This window comes from Gobio gobio (assembly GCF_949357685.1).
Source record: "Gobio gobio genome assembly, chromosome: 20".
Lineage (NCBI taxonomy): Eukaryota > Metazoa > Chordata > Actinopteri > Cypriniformes > Gobionidae > Gobio > Gobio gobio.
The window spans coordinates 39,636,495-39,657,045 of record NC_137113.1 but is presented as its reverse complement, the minus strand read 5'-3'; the positions used below and the strand labels follow the sequence as shown (position 1 = coordinate 39,657,045).

Sequence of the window (20,551 nt, the reverse complement as noted above, 5' to 3'; positions counted from 1 at the left end):
CAAGTTATAACCGTAATTAAATTAAAATATACATGTTCTATCTCCATGCAGCATGTATTTGCAGTTTCTGACATTATAGTGCGTCCTGACTCCTGACACCAAAGAATGAGCTCTTGAAGCTCCGCCCTCTTAGGCTCATTTGCATTTAAAGGGACACACACTGAAACGGCACGTTTCTGCTCATTTTGATTCTGTGGAAACGTGTGAGTCCTGAAAGTACAGATGCATATGGGTCTGCTAATAAGCAAGGGGAAAAACAAACTTGGTTGCGCAAAAACACAACCTCAATTCATTTTTATTTCTGTGACCTATTTTTTGTCCAAGTATACAATTAAATAATTAGACGTCATTGACAGATATACTGCATGAATGGAAATAAGCGCATTTGCAAATATAAACAACTGACAGCATGCGCTGAATGAACATCAGCTGAGAACAAGCTAGTTTTTGGCATCTGTAATGCAATCTTGATTCCTTTCGGGTATCAGGACATGGCTTTGCAAAACGTACAGAGGCTATTTTGAAAAAGTAATATCAACAAAATTGTAACTTTTTGTGATCCAGATATCAAATCAAAACAGCAAATCCAAAGATACTTGATGAAAAGATCCATTGCTGAGAGAAAAAAAGACAACCATACAGAGAGAGAGAGAGAGAGAGAGGGAGACATGCACTTTCAAGCCTTTCGAGTTGTACTACATCAAAACCCTCAACACCGGAGTCGATCATTGCACTGCCATGCTCGCTGACTATCATTATGAATGGTCTTTGTTCTTCCAAACTGAAAGAGTCTTTGGAGACACAAATGTAATTTCATCCTCTGTTGTCAGGACGGAAGCATATCTCTCCCCTGTGTTCCTCAATACAAAGGTCTTCCTCAGGACAATCAATGAGAGCTGCTTCGGCGCTACGTTGTGAGAATGCAACGGATTGACGGCAGACACAATATGTCAAGGGGCGAGTTCTATAAATGCGTTTCCTTCAAAATTTCCTTTTTTTCTTTTGGGTTTCAAGAAATTAGATGAAACTAAGTGCAGGCTTTTGTGTGCAGCCTCACAATCAATGCACAATAAGGCTACCGGCCTCCAATAAGCTAATGGTCTAGAACAGAGCTCTCTAGTTCAACCCTAATCTTTCAGAGTAACTGAGACAACACCTTCGTGACTGTGTAAAGGCTTATCAGAGCCACAATTTCACAAAGAGGGGCTGAACATATGCTGCCTTCAAATCACACATTTATGAGATGAGAGCACATGAGACAATCTATGTCTACATTACCACTAGGGAACCTTTATTTACAGCTTTTCTCAATCGCTTTGGCTCAATTCTCAAATGAGACTTTTTTTCCTCTGAACAATTAGTTTCTTGTTCACATCAGATTAGAATTTCTTATTGATTTAAGAAATTGTATTTGTTTTGGCACATGTGTGCAAAAGAGTTAGTACAATTGTCTACAAATTGCACAATCACTAAATGCACATGGCTTGTTGATCTAAACTGATGAGTTGATTCTCAGCGAAACTGTCAAACTCTTCACAACATTCTTTCATCGTGTGAGCCACCACATGCAATGATCCATTCAGTGATCAAATTCTTTCAGACATGGTGTATTCCATAAATATTTATGACATGGAATGTTTGCTAAATTGGCAAATAGCCTGTCGTTATAATGAAATCGGAATCACAATCTAATCAATCAACCAATCAGGATTGGAAATATATTTTAGCCCACGTCCCAACGAAGCCAGAGCTTTCCCTATCCAATCTTTTTTTCCCCTTGTTTCAATAAATATCTGCGCACACACGAGAGCACTGAAACCGACTGAAAACGATGTAGTATACATGCCAGGCCAGTATGTGGCGCTGTAATTCTGCCATATAAAGTGCCCGTAGATGTTTCCCTTCTAGTCTTTCCCATGCGGGACGTGGTGTGATGACCATCGTTTCACAAAATATATACGGATCAGTAGTATTGTAGTCAAGACCACCTAAACCAAAATCAAGTCGAGTGTGTGCCGAGACCAAGACAAGACCAAGACTTTGTGGGGTTGAGACCGAGTCAAGACCAAGACCAGACCAGACCAGACCAGCACTCCTTAAATTCATCTAAAAGATCCATATCTACTGTCTGAGAAATGTCTTATTTAACATTCACGAAATCCTTTATTCAACCGATTTGACCAAAGCAGACGATTCATTTAATAATGAAACGTTGCCGAATTAGCAAAATACACAGTTCAAAATGTCATTTAATATTAACTTCTTGTGGGGGTTTCTGTGAACATTGAATGATAGACATTGAACAATAAATAGAGGAGTGGCATGGAGTGACAGATAGACGGATATATAAAATAAAGAGAGTGAGAGGTAGAGGGATAGATAGATTAAATAGAGTGATAGATATAATAGGTATAATAAATAGTGACAGGGAGAAGGATAGATAGAATAAGTAGTTAAAGGTAGAAGGATAGATAGATAGATAGATAGATAGATAGATAGATAGATAGATAGATAGATAGATAGATAGATAGATAGATAGATAGATAGATAGATAGATAGATAGATAGATAGATAGATAGATAGATAGATAGATAGATAGATAGATGATAGATAGATAGATAGATAGATAGATAGATAGATAGATAGATAGATAGATAGATAGATAGATAGATAGATAGATAGATAGATAGATAGATAGATAGATAGATAGATAGATAGATAGATAGATAGATAGATAGATAGATAGATAGATAGATAGATAGATGATAGATAGATAGATATATAGATAGATCTTCACCGCAAGATGCTTTTAAAGATAGAATGATAAAGTAACCCAAATGACACACACATCACAACACATGAAACACACAAGCACAACTGGCAAAAGCTCAATCTTCTATTAAATGAAATTTTCCAACATTTTTCACAATTGCTGTAAACAAGCAAGACACTCAAAGTGTGATAGCACTTTTATTAAAGAACTGGGTAATGCTAAAATCAGTCAGTCTCAATGCTGAACTGAGTGGGATGGGATTCTGACAGAGATCAGTAAGGTAATGGGCCACACTGAACCTGTCAACATAGGTAATCCATTACACTCCTCTCTGTTTCACTGACTGTGGAACAGTACACCATTACTTCAGCCACACGGCAGCTAGAAAACAACGGTCAGGACATAATGAGGCAGGGGCGAAATTCAGTGTGATGGAACTGCAGGAGGCAGTGATTTATTCTGCCATGAGGAAATTAACATACTCTTCAACCACTGTTGACCATGCTAGATAGTTTTGTTTAGCTGTAGTAAATATGTACAAGTTTAAACAGACAGTTCATTCAAAAATTAAATCCTTTGTAACATTAAACACATCCTTGCTGAATAGTTTTTTTTTTCTTTTTTCTTACCCCAAACTGTTGAAGGGCACAACCTTTTTAAAGGTGCAGTGTGTAATATTAATGAGGATCTATTGACATAAATGCAATATAATATACATAAATATGTTTTCAGTGGTGTATAAAGACCTTACATAATGAACCGTTATGTAACTTTGGATACGTTACCTTAGAATGAGCCATTTCTGCATGTCTGTGAAGTGGTCAGTTTGCGCCGCCATGTTTCTACAATAGCTCTAAACGGACAAACTGCTCTACAGAGCGCTAGCTACTCTCTGCTGTCTCAGACGACAACATCTTTGTCCTGTGTCGGCCACCGTAGCTTCTCTATGTGCTCCGAAGGGGAGGGGTGAGTGGTGGGCGGTTGCAATTCGCAACCTCACCGCTAGATGTCGCTACAATTTACACAGTGCACCTTTAACATTGATAATAATAAGAACTGTTTCTTGAGCACCAAATCAGCATTTCAGAATTTTTAAGGATCAGGTGACACTGAAGACTAATTCTTCCAAACTTTTGACCGATATATATATATATATATATATATATATATATATATATATATATATATATATATATATATATATATATATATATATATATATATATATATATACACTCACCTAAAGGATTATTGGGAACACCTGTTCAATTTCTCATTAATGCAATTATCTAATCAACCAATCACATGGCAGTTGCTTCAATGCATTTAGGGGTGTGGTCCTGGTCAAGACAATCTCCTGAACTCCAAACTGAATGCCAGAATGGGAAAGAAAGGTGATTTAAGCAATTTTGAGCGTGGCATGGTTGTTGGTGCCAGACGGGCCGGTCTGAGTATTTCACAATCTGCTCAGTTACTGGGATTTTCACGCACAACCATTTCTAGGGTTTACAAAGAATGGTGTGAAAAGGGACAAACATCCAGTATGCGGCAGTCCTGTGGGCGAAAATGCCTTGTTGATGCTAGAGGTCAGAGGTGAATGGGCCGACTGATAGATCAAGCTGATAGAACAGCAACTTTGACTGAAATAACCACTCGTTACAACCGAGGTATGCAGCAAAGCATTTGTGAAGCCACAACACGCACATCCTTGAGGCGGATGGGCTACAACAGCAGAAGACCCCACCGGGTACCACTCATCTCCACTACAAATAGGAAAAAGAGGCTACAATTTGCACGAGCTCAACAAAATTGGACAGTTGAAGACTGGAAAAATGTTGCCTGGTCTGATGAGTCTCGATTTCTGTTGAGACATTCAGATGATAGAGTCAGAATTTGGCATAAACAGAATGAGAACATTGATCCATCATGCCTTGTTACCTCTGTGCAGGCTGGTGGTGGTGGTGTAATGGTGTGGGGGATGTTTTCTAGGCACACTTTAGGCCCCTTAGTGCCAATTGGGCATCGTTTAAATGTCACGGCCTACCTGAGCATTGTTTCTGACCATGTCCATCCCTTTATGACCACCATGTACCCATCCTCTGATGGCTACTTCCAGCAGGATAATGCACCATGTCACAAAGTTCGAATCATTTCAAATTGGTTTCTTGAACATGACAATGAGTTCACTGTACTAAAATGGCTCCCACAGTCACCAGATCTCAACCCAATAGAGCATCTTTGGGATGTGGTTGAACGGGAGCTTTGGCACTGGATGTGCATCCCAAAAATCTCCATCAACTTCAATATGGTATCCTATCAATATGGGCCAACATTTCTAAAGAATGCTTTCAGCACCTTGTTGAATCAATGCCACATAGAATTAAGGCAGTTCTGAAGGCGAAAGGGGGTCAAACACAGTATTAGTATGGTGTTCCTAATAATCCTTTAGGTGAGTGTACTTGTGCGGATAACGTAGGAAATACTAGGACCACACACACACACACACAGTTGCAAATACCCTGCTTATTTTACACTGTTAATTACAGAATGGGAAATAGTAAATAGTGAATTCTTTTGTGCCTAATAAATCAATTCATTTGATTCATTTTTACCCCACATTACGATTGTTCATCTCAGAGCCAGAAACTCATTGCTTCTTGTATTTTTTGAATAAAAGGAAATTGTCACCAAATGTGGATAAAAACAGTTAATAATTTATCCTCATTCATATGCTAAACAGTTTTACTTCAATGTGGATGTCAGCTCAAGAAGCGTCACTCATCACAAGGCAGATAGACATTAGTGAGAATAAGACGTGAGTCAGAGGAAAGACTTATTTTTGTTCATTTGCCATGGCAGATGACGTCCGTCTCTCTAAGAACACACACTGCCTGATTACCTCACACCAGAGATAATGAAAGATGATTGATTTCAGCCACTCTCCTAATGGACAGTAAAACACCCTTGGCAAGATCAGGCCTTTAAGGAACAGTCCATCCAAAAATTAATTCTGTTAAAAGTCTGACAATCGTGGTCACTATGAACTGTATGGAAAAAAGCGGCATGAACATTTTGCAGAATGTCTCATCCCGTGTTTCATGTTAAAAATAACAGAATACAAGATCGGTTGTGTGTGTGTGTGTGTCCCTCAAACACACGCTGAATTGATTCTTTCCTCGCTTCATTCTGTTCCTGAAAGCATTCATGGGGTAATTTCCACAGCTGTTTCAGTTCAGCATGCTAAAATCAAGGATGAAATGGGAAAATTATGAAAAAGGCTTCAAACTGACTTTTTCTTTTCGATAACAGTATTAAGCAAGCTAAACAGGTCACTAATGCAAATCTAAATATCACGCATAAAGAACACTGGGAAAACCCATCTTGGTAAACTAATGGAAGTGAAATCTCCAATCTCATTCCTTTTTCTTTTTTTTTTACTGATCATCTAAGTGAGACATAATTAACCATCCCTACAAAAGACAGAAATAATCCTGCTGATTCATTACATCTAGTCAAATGTCGCAGTACGCAGGAAGAGAAAGAAAGAGAGAGAAAAATCGTTTTCAGCTCAAATATAATATATAATACATTTGTGTCAGTATTTATTCATTTAGCTCAGGTTCATTAAATAATATTTACAGATACAACTTTTGATATAAATAATGTTTTAGTAAGCGTTGAAATTAAAATGAACTAAGATTAATAATAGCATTAAATGCTTTATTAAAAGTGTTTGTTCGTTAGTTCATGCTAACTATTGTAGTTAACTGAAGTTAAAGGGGTCCTATTATGCTCTTTTACAAAGCCTTGATTTAGTTGTTGGAGTGTACTAGAACATGCTTTCATGTTTGATTGTTGAAAAAACACATTATGTTTTACATATTTTTCATTATTACAGCACCTCTTTCTAGAGTCTGGCTCGAACGCGTCGTTCAGTTCCTGTTTTGATGAAGCCCCTCCTTCTGAAATACGAAATGTGCTGTGATTGGTTAGATGGCCCTGCATGTTATGATTGGCACCGAACAAGCACCTCTTAGCGCATGTTCAGGAAATGTCACGCCCCTTACCATAACCAATAGCTCTACTCACATGCAAATATTAAGGATGACGTCAACCAATTCAGACTCAAAGGGGTCATGAACTACGTTATTTTATTGTTTTATGATGTTTCCTGGGGTTCACTTATAATGTTAGAATGCTTTTTACATCTAAAATTGTCATAATTTATGAATAAAAGGCATTTTTCCTACCCTGATTTTAGCCCTCTGGTTTGAACGCTCTGTTTTAAAGGTCCCATGGCATGGCATTTTTCTATTATTTTATAATGTTTCCTGAGGTGTACTTGTATTGTTAGTATGATTTTTACATCATAAAATGTCATAATTTAGAAATAAAAGGCATTTTTTCTATACTGCTGTTTGCCCTGTGGCTGAATGCCCTGTTACAAGAGGCGTGTCTGCTGTGAGACTTCAGTAAAAACGCCCACTGTTGTGATTGGCTGACATATTTGCATTTGAAATGAGCGGAGGGGGCGTGGTTTAACGAGGTCTAAGACGCACGAGCTGCTGCCAGAGAGACGGATGGACGTGAGTTCACTTCACATCAGTTCTCAGCATGTCTCAGTTCAGTGAACTGTTGTAGTTACTAGAATATACTTCAGGTTATTAGTTTATTTCTAGTCGGAGGGGCTGTCACTCATGTCAGAAAGTTAGTAACTTTAGTAAATTATGGATCAGCGCTGACTCGAGAAGCGAACCGTTTAGAACAATTCAGTCGGATTTGGTGAACTGATTCGGTTCACTAAAAAGAACCGGTTCAAAATAATGATTCAATCGCGAACCGGACATTACGGAGACGGAGCGATTGCTAACAAAGTTATTTATAGTAACTACTGAGTTGTGAGAGCGCTGTCTGTCAGCGCGAGTTTATTGTGTTTGTATCTGAGAGTTCTGAATAAACACGAGTCCCAGTCACGCCGAGTCCGTCTTCATCATTATTCTACCAACTTTGTAACACATGCAATGTACCATTACAGCGAGATGAACGAGTTTAGATATGTTCCAATCATATGAAAAGCGTCAGTGGCGCGCATTGAGTACAGCGCAAACAAAGACACAACAGCAGTAATTGAATGTAATCCAGTTTATTGTGGGGATAGCTGGCTAGCCTAGCAGGATATCCTCACGCTTACCCCCCTTCTGCTTAATCTCTGGCCGCGTTTGGTGCCTCCGCTGTGGGCCAGATGCAGTACTGGGGGTCGGGGATGTTGAAGGCCGACCGGCCAGTGCAGCCCGAGCTTCAGCGTGTGTGAGGTTTATCTCTAAAGAGATGTTACTCTGCTGATGTTGAGCAGAAACGACTGTATGCACATTTTAGAACAGATAGACGCGACGAGAACGTACGAAAACACTGACTCACAAGATAGAAAACACGAAAACACCGTTCTGTCGGGAGAGAGAGAAGACGCAGTGTGTGCACGAATAATAAATAATTAGCTACACATAAGAAATCACTGATCACAGATCAGAAGGAACTGAAAAAAGACTGTTTTCATTTGTACATCCAAACACTGAGAAACTGCCAGCGTTCACTTGTTCACAACCCATGATCTCTCGAGCGTTTGCATGGGCGTGCCAGATTCTCTGGGCGGAGGAAAGGGAGGAAACCGTTCCTGCTTGGACGTCAAACCAGGAGACTTCAGGATTGGCTAGTCTGGGCTGTCATTTTCTCAAAGGCAGAGAAAGACAGCCAGAACTCGGTTTTACACCGATCAACATTTCTATCCACTTGGGGACAATATTCAGGCTAGGGGAACTCATATTAATGTTGAAATACCTAATAAAATGAAAATTTCATGCCATGGGACCTTTAAGGGGCGTGTCTGCTGTGAGACTTCAGTGTAAACGCCCACTGCTGTGATTGGCTAACGTGTTTCCATTTGAAATAGCAAAGTATTACTCTCTCATTTAGTGCGTTTTTACTATTACAGCTCTCATGGTTAACTAATCGTGAAAAGTGTTGCATTACCTTTAGATCTATGGCATTATATTAAGATCATGGCATGAAAGGTTGCAGTCATCATCATTGTAGCCGATCACACACATGTTGAGCACATGAAAGCTGTGATCTCATCATTGCAGCTCAGTTTCTGTACACTAACGAATGCTTTCATCTTCACTAAGTGCAAACGTGATATAGTTAAGAGATTCGTTGAATAAAACGGTTGATTCGTCACTGATAAACGCGTCACTGATAAACTCTTGCTGTTTGATTGACAGCTTCAGCACGCTCTGCTCCACGATTGCAAAGGGAGCTTTCTTTGATCGCTTTCTTTATATAATTTAATCACCGTTAAATATCATATTATTTTCATCCTACTAGGAGAAACTTTTTGGGACTTAAGCTTATTCACTGTATCCCCCAGAGTTAGATAAGTCCATACATACCATTCTCATCTCCGTGCGTGCCATAACTCTGTCTGACGCGCCCACCACTAGCCTAGCTTAGCAAAAAGATTGGAGGTAAACGGCTCCAGCTAGCCTACTGCTCAATAAGTGACAAAATAACGGCAACATTTTCATATTTACATGTTGTGATGTGTATAGTTACATCGTGTACCGACGAAAAATGAAAAGTTGCGATTTTCTAGACCAATATGGCTAGGAACTATACTCTCATTCCTGCTTGATAATGGCACGAGTTATGGCACACACAGAGATGAGAATGGTATGTATGGACTTATCTAACTCTGGGGGATACGGTGAATAACACTAGGCCTATGTTACATGCACAAATCGGTGGGCGGGGCTAAACAGGCAGTGATGAAGTAGGCGTTGATATTCTACTGCAGAGGCGGTGCTTTTCTCCCTTTGATGTCATAGATCACTTAGTGTAAATAGCATCTTAGTGCACTTAGTGCAAATAGCCGCTGCCTTATTTAAATTAGTAACATTTTGACTTCACAAAGCCCGGAAAAAAACGAGTTGTAGTCCAAACGAGTCTTCCGTTGTAGTTCTTGGAAAGTGGGTTTTGTTAAAATAAAATATCTCCCTTTGGAGTGAATTTTGAGCTTTCACTCTAAAAAATGCTGAGTTAAAAATAACCCAAGTTGGGTTGAAAATTGACTAACCCAGCAATTGGGTTGTTTTAACCCAGCATTTGGGTTGTTTTAACCCAGCAGTTGGGTTAAATGTTTGCTTAAAACAACCCAATTGCTGGGTTAGTCCATATATTGATATATATTTATTCTAAAACATAAAAAAATATATTTGATGATTTTCATCAATGTGTAAGGCACACATGGCATTTATTGTCCGTATCTAATATTTTTCAATGTTTTGTTCCTTTGACAGTGTTAAACCTAGTGTCATGTGGATGGGAATATGCATGGAAATGATATGCAGATGAGGTTATGCATAGTAAAATTAGGCGTTGTAAGCTCCATATATGGTGATTTTGGGGTGGAGATGCACATACGCACAATTTTTCTCCTAACTGGGATTTATAAAGGGATTTTTGCGCAGGTTCTGGCATACACATGGTTTTATAAATCTAAAAATATAAATAAATATAAATAAATCTAACGCGGGGTTAGTTGTAACACGCATGGTTTAAAACTTCCCACACATGCCAGGATGATGAAACTTAGTGTATTTATCGGTTGCCATATCAACATTATTTGGAGAAAAAAATTGCTCAAAAATTAAAAAATCTTTGGAAGATGTTATTCTGAACATTTATTTAATCATAGCAAGTTTATTTTTCATCTCTGTTTTTTGTGTTTATTTAAAATAAGACAAATCTGATATTATTTTAATCTTATATATGTTATTTAAAAGTTGAGGTCGTTCTTTAATGCTGATCTAACCAGCAGAAGACACGAGCCGCGATTTAAATCCCAGTTGCGCAGGTGGGGTGTGTTGTAACACTGCGTTACAATGAGCCCCTATTAGGAATATGCTATCATATTCTATACTTTTATGAATTATGTTAAGAAACCATGAGAAAAGGGTAAATAATGACTGAGAGTCAATGTTCAGAAATTATTCATTATTATTATTATGTTTTTAGCTCTGCTGTAGAGCTGTATTTAGCGATGTGTTTGTTGTCAAATGCAAAAATTAGTATATTTTTAATGATTAAAAATGCCATTATTTTATTTAAAAAAGTTAATAGTTGTATTTTATTGACAAAATGTTTTTGTCTTGGATATTTTTTTAAATTATATTAGGTAATGTTACATTGTGCCCCATCACATGTTACAATGTACCCCACCTATGGGACTTCACTTCCATTATTTCAGGGTATATCAAGAAAAAAGTATACACTGTATTAATGAAACAAAACTACATAATTGTACTAGACATGTGTGAAATTAATGTGGGAAAAAATAAATACTCTGAACCCCAAGTGGATTTACACAAACTGAGAAAGTCAAAAAGCGTTTGGTTGTGCCCTGCTCTCCCCTACTTCAGACGATATAGAATATAACAAGACATCTCTAATGATACTTCTAATAAACTAATAAAAATAAATAAAATAATGTTAAAATTAAGAAACTAATACAAATTTTTCATTTTGTGTTCCATGAAAAACAAAATACAGGTTACAGCATGTTACAGAACAACATGAAAGAAATTCACCAAAAAAAGAAAATTTTAGTTTCTCATTAGTCATTAGTTACTCTCTATAAAGATGTTCCAAAGGCATAAGACTTTTGATTCATCTTTTAAACACAAGTGAAGATATTTTAAATTAAACTTGATAGATCTCTATCCCTCCATTAAAAGTCCATTCCACCAAAACTTTCACACTTCAATAAGAGATTCTAAAAGAAATAGGCTACTTATGAAACGAGTGGTTTAATCCGACTGCAATGTCTTCTGAAGTGGCACAAAAGCGTAAAATGATGAACAGATCTAAGGCTTTTATTCAAATGTAAACAATGATCAGTGAACATACATAGAGCACATCAACAGACAAGCAAACAAGGTTGAGCTTCAGTTGACTGTATTTGATGAGCTCTATGTGTTGATATGTGTTCATTTGTGTTTCGGAGATGAGTTTGGAGCAACATGAAGGTGAAAAACTGATGGCAGGATTTTTTTATGGGGGGCAAGGGGGGTGAACTACCCCTTGGAAGTGAGTGAATAATGACAGAGTTGTCATTTTGGAAATGCATGTGAACAAGTATGTGGAAGTATCTTTTGTCTCATATGGATTTTGAGCTTGTGATCTGCAAGAGTAGCACAGAAATGAAAAGCATCTATAAATATCAAGCTGAAATCTGACAGAAAACCCACTGAACGTCTACAAGCTGAGAAGTATTTAGTCTGGAGAAAGACCTGTGGTCCTCTAAGCCTTGACAGAATTCAGCCCAAGAGCAAATGTAAAGCCACTAAGGCTTCTGTCAGAGGTCGACCTCCATCAGAGGGTCAAAACTCTCTCACTTTGTCCCCTTCCAGGTTTTGCCAACCCCAGACGGGTCAGGCGTGTCAAATGGCATTTCTTTCTAATGACAGGCTCGCTGTATCCCACAAGCCCTCTGCGATGCCGTCACCGCCTCCAGTCAGTGTTTAGACCAGGTGGCCGAGATGAATTGGAGGGACGAACGTCCCTGAGTGTCTGATTACAGAGGCCCCATTTGATGAGGGTGCTCCAGCTAAATGAGCATTTACTATGGTTGCCTCAGAGCAGGATAAATCCTATTAGCCAATGTCTTTAATGAGACAGCCAGAGACAGTGAAACAATGATGGGCAGCCTAGCAATGAATCAACCCACGCAAAGCACGATGGTGGGGAAGGTACGCTGAAATATACAGAATCCCAAGCATGTAGGGCATACTGTAGCTAAAAAGCGATGGATGCTTGGCTTTTGGCCACATTGGCAATTTCAAAATAGCCAATATGAATAAGAGTACAAAGAACTAACGCTACATTGTGAGGAAATTATGTAGTAATAGTCTTGTCACTGGAGGTAATGAGGATACGTTTGGATTAGCTCATTAACTCATTCCCGGCATTGACAACATTTTCCGCTATTTACTGTATGAGACAACGCTTCCCGCCATTGACAGAATTTTTCGGCTTTCCATGTTTTCACTGTTATACGGTAGGGGGCGCTATTACACATCTTCTGAAAGACTACAGAATCTTCTAATCAAAACACAGGTGAAGAAGAAGCAGAAAAAAGTGATAGCATATTAGGAATGGAACGATTACCGGCTTCACGATAAACCACGATAAAATGTACTGACGGTCAGTAATACCATTTAAAATTGAATTATCACTTATCGTAATTTTTAATTATTTAGAAATCCTGTCCAGCCAGCGTCAGTCTAGTGCAGGCACAGCGTGCAATGTTGTTTTTTGAATGAGAATAAATGTCAGAAAGCAGTGACAGCGCCGGGAGATTTTTCAGCCTTCTGAAAGGACCAAATCTGAGGTGTGGTCATATTTTGGCTTTTACAAAAGTCCTGAGGGAAACTTAATCGAAGATGGTCACACTGTCTGCAGAACATGCAAGACGAAAGTCGTTGTAATTGGGGGGAAACACTTAAAATTTGCGAACACAAGGCAAGTGGACTTTGACCTCAATACTAAAACTACGTCTGGGAAATAATAACGTGAAGCTTGAGCCAAAGACGACCGAACAAGTTCAGACAAGACTAGGGTGACATTTAAGGGATAATAATGTATATTCATTGTACACTTTTTACACAGATTTTCTTTACCACATAAATAATTATGGGGACATATTGAATTGAGATTAATCTTCCAGTTTATAAATTCATTTTGTACAGTGTACAAAACAATCATCCAGACAAGATGATCACAAGAAGCTATAGTAATAATTATAGTAGTATTAATAGTAAAGTCCTCTGATTTCATTTTCAATGCAATCAAAAAAAGAGACACAAGTTGCATTTGAATGAAGCGAGAGAGCGCGTCCGTTGTGATACGTGGATGTGCGCTGTTATAATGCGTTGATGTTGACGACGGTCATTATAAGGAAGGAAAAGCCATTTAGATTAGAATCTTGCTTTTAAAAAGTGCATAGAGCTGCTTGTTGTATTTGTTGTTTGTTGATTTTCAAATATAAAACTTGTTGAAATGTTTTCAGTGTGTGCATCCGTTCTTTTTGAACACTTTCATCTCATTTGAACTAAACCGTGATAATATTGATAACCGTGATGATTTGAGTCACTATAATCGTGATATGAAATTGTCATACCATCATGTTCCATCCCTATAGCATATACAAGCAGATGCATATGTCAAAATGAACATTAAAAAGCATATAAATCAAAACTGCCTAATGAAATGTCGACCCAAGAAGTGGTATAGGACTGTGAAGCTTTGGGGGTGTTGATAGACTCAATCTACTCCATCTATGTTTTGATCATCGTTCTGAATCTGAACTGGATGTAGTCTTTGACAAAAATACAGTTTTCTCAGCTTTTTGTTCAAAATGTTGCTTTTTGATTAAATTTACCCTCATTTCAAGTGTTGATAAAAAAGGATGAATGAAGCTGGAATAAAATTATTTTTTTTAGTTCTGTTAGTTTTTTTTAAAAGCAGAGGTTCTGTTCTTTCTTTTGATATATTGCATGTTCAGATATTCATACAACAAAATATTCTGGGGGCCATGAAACTTTTGTGAAAATATTCCAAAATGCTGGTGGTGGCTGGCAACTTTTATCAAACACACTGGCAGGGAAAGAGTTAAATACACTGTATTTAATTTACCTTATTACACGGCTCTCTAAAAAGCTTGATTCTGATAGGTCAGTTGCAACATTCCCAAGTCATTTATTCCAAGATAATGACCGTCGTCAATAGCAACACTGTATAATGACCGCTCATATGGGTATTTAAGGTCAGCATTTCCTTAATGTCTTTTGTATAACACCACGGACAGGCTCTCTCTCTCTTGTTTTATTGAAATGTGCCATTTTACGTTTTTTATTGTTTTTAGTGACTCTATTTACAGGAAATGTAAACTGGAGGATTTCCGTATCGATCTATGTATATGGTATTATTGGTGAAGTGTTCCTCTTGTAGAACAATTGCTTTGTACACTATAAGACGATTAACAGGTTAAGAAATTAAAATGTTATATATTTCAAGTGAAAAGCTGTGTAATAAGTGATACCGACTTGCTCAAAGCTGCTTGCTACGAACTGTTTTTCTTCATGGAAGCTTTGTGTTTATTGAGCTAATAAAATATTTCAACTCAAATCAATATTTAGTGTATAATTATTTACTTATATGGCAAATAGCCGAGGAAATTGTAAATCCAGCCAGTGGTTATCGCAAGAAAATAAACCCCTTCAGATTGACTTGATCACCCTTTCTGGGCTTATTTTGCGATAACAACCAGATGGATGTCCCTTACATATTCTTTTCAGTGGAGGAAAGGGGGATAAGGTTGGATTAGCTCATTAAACACGCAGTATTTAATTTACAGTAAAACCCAGCAGCACATGTCTATTTCTGTAAATATTTAAAAGGGGTAAACATGGCGTCATGGTAATAGACCCACTGGGTGACTCACAAGCTGTTGACCTAACCTGCAGCACAGAGAGACAGACACCATCACAAATAACACGGGACTTGAGGAACATGTGGTGGGGGTCAATAATTAATGAGGAAAGGAGGGGGGGGGAAAGCCATACGTGCTCCAGAAGAGGTTATCAGAAGACCAGCAGCACTTCATTGTGTTCACATGGCATTTAGTGTTTCTGTAGTTCCACATCAGCTCCTTCTATACGGTCTAACTTTGTAATTCATCACTGGTGTGTGGTGTCAGATCAAACTGACATATCTAGAGGAACACTGAGATGTGAACATTCCCCAGAGTAAAATTATGTTGTTCTGAAGTTGTGTTTTTTTTTTTATATTGCTCAGGAGACTCAGTAGGTTTCAAGTATTACAGATATAATCGAGTTTGGATGTAAATAAAAAATAAAACAATTATCCATGCCATAACTCTATGGTCTAGGGAGAGTTAAGAAGAAATGCTTGAGTTCATATTGATATCAGCCATTTGACATTGTTGAGATCTCATTTGAAACACTATGTTAAATAGCTATGTCTCTCGGAATAAAATGCCTTTTTAATTCGCTATCTAGGAGAAACAAACAATTTCGATTTTAATATGATGTATTTTATTAGCCTAGTATTTTATCTGAGTTTTGCCCATCTCGGTTTCTTCTCTTTTGAATGGTGGTCAATTATAATTCTGACATGATCTAGATCTGTCGAGAAATAAACTGAATTCTAATGTTTAGAATGTTCTCTTCATGGGGTAATACCAACATGGACTGGTTTTATTCAAGTCAGTTTCTTTAATATGACTAAATCAACCAAACTACAGTAGGTTACACATACAGAAGTCATTTTCAAGGGTCAAGTTGGGTTGAAATCCCTCCTAATGTAGCAACTGCACATTTCCACATTTTACTGTGTATAGACAGATCATCTTCATTAACACTAATAACATAATTGACAATATTCCAAACAAAACTGGGTTAAGTTGATAGCCAACATTGTCATACAAAGAAATGAAAATGAGGGTATTGTTATTATAAAAGCGATCTCGTATTTATTTATGCTTTAACAACAATAACAGTAACTGTATTAACTCTAGTATATTGTGTATATTCACGATAGTATGCAAGTCAAACTTTTCATACTCACGGATCTTATGTTTTACACTGTGATCAATATTTGAATAAGTCTGGTCGATTTCTCTTTTACTTTCGTTAAATGAATTAAACGCGGAGGCAACAGATTGCGGGAATGTGCGGCGTAATAGGATGAGCAGCATTCGGTAATCCGGAGTCCTGTAGACACATCCTTCATGTCAGGCTGGAAAACTGTGTCAGTCACTGTATCAAAACCACTTGCAGGTTTTCATCAATAAATCTTCTAAATGCATTTGCTAGCATGTTAACGCGTCCTGTGTGCAATTCACACCATTCCCAGGCGCCGTTACGCGCCACGAACCGAGATTCTATACACATCACACACACACAACCCGAGCCCCGAATGTGATCCAGTGCAGCCGACCCAAAGAGAAATAAACCCCTCACTTATTTACTAACCTCCTCATCCAACGACTTGTCAACCATCGGAATAACAATCCAAAAATCGAGTCGCTTTGCGCGCGAAGTGTCACTAACTTTCCTTGACGCGCTACTGCGCAGCGATTGAAGAAGCGCAGAAAGTCTTACCGCGTGAGTTGTAAAGCCATGCAAATCCTCCTCAGACGGCTGGAGAGTATCAGAAACTCCTCAACGCCAAACACATCCCGAGCAGTCGGGTTTAGGAGCTCTGCTGCCCTCTGTCTTTAATTCACTCAGGAGGAAAGCGAGGATTCCCACACAGAGAGAAAATATCACGAAGTTGGGTGGCAATGCGATCTCGCCTCTGAGGTCTCATCCGCCTTAATGGCAGCCATCTATTTTGAGAGCTCAAATTGGTGAATATGCACCTGCCGTGGCGTGGGAGTAATCTTATTAGAGTGTGAAGAGCGCACAGCCACCCACATGAGAGTAAAAAAACACAAATTATATATCTTTAAGATCTCAAATGTTACTACCAATGGGATTACACGGAGAACAATTGGAGTCTCCATGCTTCTTAGTTTGTTCTCCTGAGAAAAAGAGGAGCTCTTAAACTGTGTTCATATTAGCCTAAGCCTGTAATAAAAGTCAGACATCATAATTCAATCTCAAATGTTTCCCATTAAATGATTTTTACTATTCATGTTATTTCTACAGCTCTTATTTAAACAGATATATTTATTTATTTCTCCTAAGGAGAAATTTTATGAACATTCTGGGGTTTTAACTTTTACACTATGTAACTTTTTTTTGACAGCATTTAGGCTACTATTACATTAAGCTAAATTTTGATTCATATTTCAGGGCTGTCAAGATGGATTTCGCGGGAAACTGCACACTTACGTCATTACTGTGCGTGTTTCGACTGCAGTATGATGTGCGTTATTTTTTCACACACATGGTAGCAGCTTAAAGTTTTATGATAATATTATTCTTTTTTCTTATAGTTTTGATGTTCTTAGTGAAATTTATCCGCCAATACTCATAGTTTTATGGTTTTACCCAGAGCCGGCCCTAGACCTTTGGGGGCCCTAAGCAAAATTTGGTTGGAGGCCCCTTTGACCGTTTTAAGTAAGGCCTAAAGAAAAGCAATGACTACCTTATAACTATACTGTACACATTATATCTACTATGTTTTTATTTTATTTTTTGGTCTATTAAATTATGTTTTAATTATTCTATGTATACTGTATGCTAATTTTCTTTTTGACGCTGCTGGTCCTGAGTACGTATTTCGTTCTTATGTGGCAACATGTACAGAATGACAATAAAAGACCTTGAGTTCTTGAGTTGAGTTCCATGTTTGATGTCTAACAGTACAATTATGATACCACTGAGCTGAATGGCAGTGCAGTGCAATGAACACACTGATGAACTTGCTAAATAAAAAGACTGATAAAGTGATTTTCACTGACAATCAAAGAAACATTTTTAATTGACACAAGAGTTTAAGAGGCACAAACAACAGCCTATATATAATTGAAATGAAAGAGCAAATAGAATAATATTTAATACATTTAAATAAACTATTATATAAAATAATAAATAGAACATTTAAATGGTTTAACTTTTCAAATAAACAAAATTAACAATATCTAAAACACCACAAACAAGATTAAAAGTAACAATAATAATAATTAGGTAACATTTCAATAGAACTATTAAAATCCAAACTTGTGTATTTGTGTCTTCTTGGGTGACATGACTGTGTTGTGAACCAGGAAAAGAAGTGGTTGATGGAGCTGCAATAAAGAAAATAATTATATATAAAGTTAGACTTAATTTTTTAAAATGCAGACGGTTATCATTTTACAGTACCTTTTATATTCACCAACAGCTGGAGCTTTGCTAACTGGCAGCATATACTTTAATAGTGCCCCTGGAAAGGGGACATAAGGAGTAAATTAATGTTAGTCCTTTAATGAAGAAGCCAAACTGGGGTTGTATTGTTCTGTTAAATGCTTTAACATCACAGCAAATGGTATAATACTAAACCAATTTTATGCAGCATGTTATTAGCATTTATTACATGGCTTGGTTGAATTCCAATGTAGAATGCAGGTCTGTTACGTCTTGATAACAGCCCGCTGTGAAGTAGCTATAACACACCGTTGAGCAGAGCGTTGCTATGGACGCGGAACGGACTATTTTCTTTAGCGGAAGCAACAGTCGTTTTTAAATCAATAAACTCCTTTTTAAATCAATATTTTGTGTCAAATTATTAATTGATTTGGTAGGTATCCATGTAATAAGAGGGATAATCTATAGCGAGCTGCGAGGCGGTTTTTATTCGCTATAACAACCGGCTCGCTATACTGCGAGCGAGAGAGACTAACTTATATTTAGACTGCAGATTATCCATACATACATAGGTATCGGAAAATTAAGCCTACAGGTTTACGTACCTTTATCTTCTTGCTTCTTTTCTTCTTCCAGCCTCTTCTTTTGTCGTTTTTCATGGCCAGAAAGATATTTTCGTTTCTTGTTGTCAGACATCGTCGACGTCGGAGTCACTGACTGACAGGTGACGAGTGACATGATGTGACTGACATCACAGGGTCAGTCAGGGGTCAAGATTAGCGGGGAACTCGCCATAATAAAGAACTAAATAAATAACAACTGTGCTTATCATGATGCCTGATAAAGAGCGCTGTAGGCCAATTTCTTTCTTTCTTTTTATTTATTTATTTTATGTTACTTTTGATGTATGATTTTTTTTCAGCAATGACTCTAGGGGGCCCTCTGCTGGCCACGGGGCCCTTTGCAATTGCAAGGTTCGCTTAGTGGCTGGGCCGGCTCTGGTTTTACCGCTAGGGGGCTGAGATTTACATGGGGCACGTTCAAGCTCAAACCAGTGCACAATGTTTTGCTATGGTTTTCGGGTTGAACGCCATTGCTGCGTCCCAATTCGCATACTATCCGTACTAAATAGTATTCGAAAAAAGAATAAGTCCCAAATCGTAGTATGTTGAAAAGAGTATTCCAAAGAGTCCCGGATGGTTTCCGGTCAGAATTCGAAGTGCAGATCGATGCGCACTCTAGCGGCTGATATTGCCCACAACCCATTGCGAGATGGACGAGGATTCGATTAGAACTACACACACGGATAAAAAGTGTTAAAAAACTATAAACATGACGGTTATGCGAGTCCGACGGTTAAGTAGAGAGGTTTAGATAAAGGGGTTTGAGTGAGCAATTATCAGTATTTAACCTGGCGAAAAGATATTTATTCAATATTATACACATTATATTTCACCTGCAGCAGCATTGAGAACTTTTGTAATGATACGTTTGGCCATTAACTTTGAAATGCATCATTATATTTAAACTGCAAACACATGTGAGGTGAAACCAGAACAAAGTTGTTGTTAGCTAGCTGATCATTCGTATTAAATTGTATATGGCAGAAAATTTGTCCATTAGTTCATGGGGGGGGGTCTCTGCATTAAAGACCCAAGAATGGCAGATCAATGTGCTACTACATTTCTCTCCGATACGGTAGGAAATTAAATTGAATGTGGAGGATTTGAACTGTGACGATGATTGACAGGACAGTTTAAACGGTGACGGGATGACCGTTAGAGTCATCAGTGTCAGCCCAGTCAGCAGCAACATGTATATAGGCCAAAAGCACGCGGTATTAAAGGGT

The 20,551-nt window shown here is 37.9% G+C and overlaps 1 protein-coding gene across 1 annotated transcript in view; it reads right to left on the bottom strand.

Moving 5' to 3' along the window:
* The window catches only part of pcdh15b (protocadherin-related 15b), a gene marked incomplete at its 3' end in the record, with an annotated part of 357,459 nt that extends 340,421 nt beyond the window's left edge, over nucleotides 1–17,038 (bottom strand). The window contains exon 1 of the mRNA XM_079845636.1: nucleotides 16,882–17,038. The remainder of the gene's footprint in view (nucleotides 1–16,881) is intronic.
* Between the last annotated feature and the right edge of the window lie 3,513 nt (nucleotides 17,039–20,551).